The sequence below is a fragment of the Capra hircus genome, chromosome 1 (assembly GCF_001704415.2).
Source record: "Capra hircus breed San Clemente chromosome 1, ASM170441v1, whole genome shotgun sequence".
Classification (NCBI taxonomy): Eukaryota; Metazoa; Chordata; class Mammalia; order Artiodactyla; family Bovidae; genus Capra; species Capra hircus.
The window spans coordinates 63,977,922-63,983,986 of record NC_030808.1 but is presented as its reverse complement, the minus strand read 5'-3'; the positions used below and the strand labels follow the sequence as shown (position 1 = coordinate 63,983,986).

General features: G+C 42.6%; 1 long non-coding RNA gene across 1 annotated transcript; it reads left to right on the top strand.

Annotated features, from left to right (window-relative positions):
* LOC108634083 lies at nt 56–3,694 on the top strand. Its single transcript, XR_001917363.1, has 2 exons — nt 56–163; nt 2,867–3,694. It is a non-coding gene; the product is annotated as an uncharacterized LOC108634083 (long non-coding RNA).

Here is a 6,065-nt window from a genome sequence, read left to right as displayed (position 1 = left end):
GGACGCGGCAAAGCCGGAACCGGAGCCGAACACACTTCCGGCTGGGGGCGGGACAGTGCCAGGCCAGCCCGCCGGAAATGAGGTAGTGACAAGGAGCCGCGCTCTGCGTAGTCTGACTTCTGGTGCCGTCCTCCTCACTCTTCTGCGACTGGAAAGCAGGGTGGTAGGTAGATTGCAGGCGGGAAGATGTGGTCTTACGCTGAAGTGAAAGTGGCTCAGTCGTATCCGACTGTTTGCGACCCGATGGACTATAGAGTTCATGGAGTTTTCCAGGCCAGAATACTGGAGTGGGTAGTCTTTCCCTTTCCCAGGGGATCTTCTCAACCCAGGGACTGAACCCACGTCTCCCGCATTGCGGGCGGATTCTTTACCAGCTAGGCCACAAGGGAAGCCCGAGTACTGGAGTGGGTAGCCTATCCCTCCCCCACGGATCTTCCCGACCCAGGGCTCGAACCAAGGTCTCCTGCCTTGCAGGCGGATTCTTAACCATGTGATCTATCAGGGAAGCCATTTGTAACAGCAGAAATGCCGTGAAGAAGAAAAAGTGCGGTGTTCATTACAGTGGAGTACAGAAAGGGGAAGGCAGTTTGGGCAAATGCATCCTAACCTACTCCGTCACAGACTACTGGACGGGGTTCATTTTGGTTTTCAGAAAAGACCGAGGCATCGAAGAGGAGTATGGTGCCGGGTGCCCGGAGATCTCCAGAACACTTTTTAAAGAAATCCACTCTGGGCTCCACAAGATAGGTTTTACTCCCCTTAGTTTATATGCCTACTGTTTGTCAAAAGGCAGGGCACTTTCTGGAATTTCTACCAAGTGTTGACTTAATAGTTATAATAGCAATAATATCCCGCCACTACAGCTTTCATTAACATATACTTTAAAGTATAGTTTTACTAAAAATGTACGCATTTACAATATTCTCAAACTGGTTTGTGTTATTTAAGCTCTGCCAGCAACCAAACATACGTATTCTCCTTGCCAATCTCATCCTTATTCCTTTCTAGGTTTAAGTCTAAACTGTTACACTTTTTAGTGAGATAAGGTAAATAGATTTCTGGGATTTGACAGCTGGAATTCTATAGATAGGGCACTGGGAACTGACTGGTAACAGTGACTAGCTGAGTTAGTCCGCGGCGCCAGGAAGATCTCTGGTGTCTGGGAGAGGGGATTAGATTCAGTTCCCATCGTAGCATTTACTACATTGCATCATGATTTCCTATTTACTGTGTGTCTCAGTAGACTAACTTTGAGGTCGGGGATCATGTATGTGCATTTCTGTATCTCCAGTACCTACATTCACATAAATCTTTGAATCAAGACTTTAGATCCCTTGACTCCTGTCTGGCTGCAGATTGCTGCCTAACCCATACAGGCAGAGGTGGGCACCATATAAAGTCCCAAGGCGAAAGCTCAAGGAAATGACTGTGCTATGTCTAGTCTACATGTGGAAAATCTAAATGCTTAAGATGACTCCACAATCATTCTGGGATGAGGAGGACTTTGAATTGAAAGGTGGGAGTGTGGGCAGGTATTACTGAAATCATTTATATACAACTTAAATGCTCCCTCACTACCTTATAGATACAAATGAGATTAACAGGCAAATTTTGCTAAAGTCATAGCTGCCTTCTCACTTGGATAACTAAGCCTCTTTCTTAAGGTTCCCTTTGTCATCTGATCACTCAAGAAGTCTCCAGATCCAAGGCCTGCTCACACTTGCTATTCCACCTCAGCTCCTCAGACTACTTGTCACTCTCCTACTCTCCTGCTGCTCCAAGCCCTTGGGGTTTACCTTCCTTTCCTGTTGTTCAGTTGCTAAGTCGTCTCTGACTCTGTGACCCCACGGACTGTAGCACGCCAGGCTTCCAAGTCCACTCTCTCCCTGAGTTTGCTCAAACTCATGTCCAAAGATTCGGTGATGCCATCCAACCATCTCATCCTCTTTTGCCCCCTTCTCTTTACCACTATGGAAATACTCTCCCTTTTCTGTGGTCTGTTTTTACGAAGGGCCTCAGAGCAACATTAAGCCAAAACGTGTTATTCAATTCACTTGGACCACTCTGTTTCGCATTTAGCTTGCTCCTCCCCAGGATATACCTTTGCCACCAGAGTAAAGGCATCAGAAAAATTTCAGTGCAGTGACCACACTGCCTGGAACCACCACTATTCTACCCTCAGACCTCTTGCTGATTTCTGCCTACAGAACTCAATAGCCTCTTGCCCCATCATAAATTTTCCCCCAGGTGTCAGGTTCCCTTTCCCTCCTGGGTTCTCTAGGTACTGCCCTTGCTACATAAATTACATTGTGTATGATATGAACTGTTACCACAGGGAAAGAGAATCAACTCTCACAACTCCAGGGACCATTTAACCTTCAAAGTGTAACTTAATTTTTACCTCCATGAAGTTTCCAATCTGCATCAGATGGAAATTTCTACCTTTAAACTTCAAACCCACATTGTCTTTATGAATAACTGGCCTTGTGATTAAGGCCTTGCATCCCCTTTATCACCTTCTGCCTATGCAGCCTCTCACACTGTTTCTACTAGGTCATCTCAACTAGAGAGCTGCTTCATGCTAGGGAGTCTGGTGTAAACATTTTATCTCCCACTGTATACAGTAAATGCTCAAGTATTTGATAAATTATTAAATAAGTGATTTGTAATTGTACCCTTCCGCTTCACGCACACCCTCCCTTGGGATGCAGTGGGATTGTGTTAAGTGAAGGCATCTTTGGTGGCACAAGATGGGTTTTTACATATCCGTGTGTGCTCTTGTTCACAGTCAGCAGGTGCAGAGTAGGGAACTATCCTCTTCAGAACTGACCCAAAGAAGCCTACTGACATTTTTTTTTTTTTTTAGGAATTCTGGACTGAGAGACAGAGCCTGTAGTCTCTGGATCTGCACACGGCAGCACTCTAGAGACTATGCAAATTCTTGCTGAGATACCTAGAGCTGCTCCGCTTTCTACCTTTCCAAATACTCCAAGGTGCCCTCATATCCATCTAAAAAGTTCTTTTAGCTACAGGTTCTGTTTTCTTCTACTAGGAAAACCTGATGTAACAGCAGAATAAGGTGGAACACTGACATCACACAGATGATACTCCGCAAACAAAGGAAAATCATTCCTTGTCTTATCCAAGTATCTCACTTTACTCAAATAAACTCAGTTATTCTCTTTTCTTGAAGAAAAGTGTGGCTTTTATCTCTGAGAAGGAAAGGGTAAGTTTGGAATTCAGCTAGTATTAACAAAAAACAACAACTTTCAAAAGTTATGGAGATAAAAAAATTACTTTCAAAACCATACATTTATGTCATTACACCCATCTTCATATCATCTACACTGAGGTAAACAAATACATGTAAAATCTGAATAACATCTGCTGTACTTAAATACAAATGGTCTTATTAACTCTTCAAAGGACAGATGAGAATTTGCATTGATCCAATTCTTACAGTCTTGTCCAGTCCCTCTTGAAGCCAATGGCTGGGCAGTCTGTAAATAGGATTTAGTTAAGCCTACTGTGCCCATCTATCCATCCATCCTTCCAACATTGTTCTGTGCATTCTTCTGTGTGAGGCACTGTGCTGGATAATGGAGAAACAGGTAAGTAAAACATGATTCCTACCCATCAAGAAGCTCATAGGGGAAAAAAAAAAAAAAAGCTCACAAGAGAAACAGTCAAATAACTACAGTACAGTGTGATGTCATATAATACAGCTTGAGAAAAATATTACGACAGCCTCTAACTGCCTAGGGTAATGAAAAGGAGTCTGAGAGAGAATGCTTGAGTTGGAAACACTTCCAGGGAAATGCACCTTCAGCTGCTAATCCAAAAGACGGAAAGTTTTGCTCTTAGTTTTGTTCAATTGCTAAGTTGTGTCTGACTCTTTGTGACCCCATAGACTACAGCATGCTAGGCTTCCGTGTCCTTCACCACCTCCTGGAGTTTGCTCAAACTCATGTCCATTGAGTTGGTGATGCCATCCAACCATCTCATCCTCTGTCGCCCCCTTCTGCCCACAATCTTCCCCAGCATCAGGGTCTTTTCCAATGAGCTGGCTCTTCGCATCACGTGGCCAAAGTATTGGAGCTTCAGCCTAAGTCCTTCCAATGAATATTCAGAGTTGATTTCCTTTAGGATTGATTGGTGTGATCTCCTTGCTGTCCAAAGGACTCTCAAGTCTCCAGCAACACAATTCAAAAGCATCAATTCTTCAGCAATCAGCCTTTTTTATGTTCCAACTTTCACATCTATACATGATTACTGGAAAAACCATAGCTTTGACTCTATGGACTTTTGTTGGCAAATGATGTCTCTGCTTTTTAATACACTGTCTAGGTTTGTCATAGCTTTTCCTCTAAAAAGTGAGTGTCTTTTAATTTCATGGCTGCAGTCAATATCCGCAGTGATTTGGAGCCCAAGAAAAAGAAGTCTCACTGTTTCCATTTTTCCCCCATCTATGCGCCATGAAGTGATGGGGCCAGACGCCATGATCTTAGTTTTCTGAATGTTGAGTTTTAAGTCAACTTTTTCACTGTCCTCTTTTACCCTTGTGGCTCAGCTGTTAAAGAATTTGCCTGCAATGTGGGAGACCTGGGTTCAATCCCTGGGTTGGGAAGATCGCCTGGAGAAGGGAAAGGCTACCCACTCCAGTATTCTGGCCTAGAGATTTCCATGGACTGCACAGTCTGTGGCATCACAGAGTCGGACACAACTGAGCAACTTCTACTCCACTTTCACCTTTATCAAGAGGCTCTTTAGTTCCTCTTCATTTTCTGCCGTGGTATCATCTGCATATCTGAGGTTGCTAATATTTTTCCTGGCAATCTTGATTCCAACTTGGAACTCATCCAGCCTGGCATTTCACATGATGTACTCTGCATAGAAGTTATTAGTAATAAGCAGGTTGATGATATGCAGACAATATACTCCTTTCCCAATTTGGAACCAGTCTGTTATTCCATTTCTGGTTCTTTTGCTTCTTGACCTGCATTTAGGTTTCTCAGGAGATAGGTAAGGTGGTCTGGTATTCCCATCTCTTTAAGCTTTTAGTCAGAAGAAAATTAAAATAGAATGGTAATATTTACCAGGGCCTCCTATTGATAAGGCAAAACTACACTACAACTCAGAAATCTGGATGTCTTACTGCCAGATTTATAGCACCTAAAGACAGTTCCCATGAGTTTTTAATACTCAAAGACAAAATTCAACTTTACACATTTGCCCTGTTCTATGCAATGATCTTACCAGAAAGTCCTCTAAGAAGGTCCATAGGCTTACAGTTTCGTGAAAGGGAGTTTAAATGGCCAAATGCATGTTTCATAAATGGAAATACAGTCCCTGATTTTATATAACTGAATCTCACATTTACTAATTTTGGAACCAGTTAATACCAAACAGTTCTTAAGAGGCAAAGGAAAAGAGTTGATTTCTCAGTGGAAATTTGGGGCCTAAAGAACAAGGATGGTTCTGAGTCATTGGACTACATGGGTTTTAATCTAAAAGTTTTTCTTCATTTTTGACTATGTTAGGGAGAATATCCTGAGATTAAACTACTATCCAAATGTCTTTTTCAAAAAGGGAAAAGGAAGTAATCCAACAGGATGCGCACTAAAACAGGCATCTTCTGTCTAAGTAAGTGCTAAAGGTGAATGCTTTAAACTCCCAACTTGACACCATTTCACACATGAAGACTCCTTGAGATCCCTGCAAGCGTGTACTGCTGCCAACTCAAGGAGGAAAAATATTACGGGTGTGTGAAGAATGAGGAAAAGTTGCTGTTTTATGCACAATTCCTTTAAAGAGTAAGGACTATTTCCTAAATTTATCAAGAGGTTTTCAATCACTCTTTTTTGAAAGAGAACATAAAGGATGAAGGCACAAAAAGGGAAGCTGAAATCCAACTTCAATGACTACTCATGCAATTGGCCCCTTTCTACATGGCTTTATAGAAACCTCCTGAGTACCAAAGAGATTACGCTTTTACAAAAGAAAGCTCCTACGTTGTTGCACGGCACACTACTGCTTCCTTAGACCTTTCAGAAAATAATCCCCAA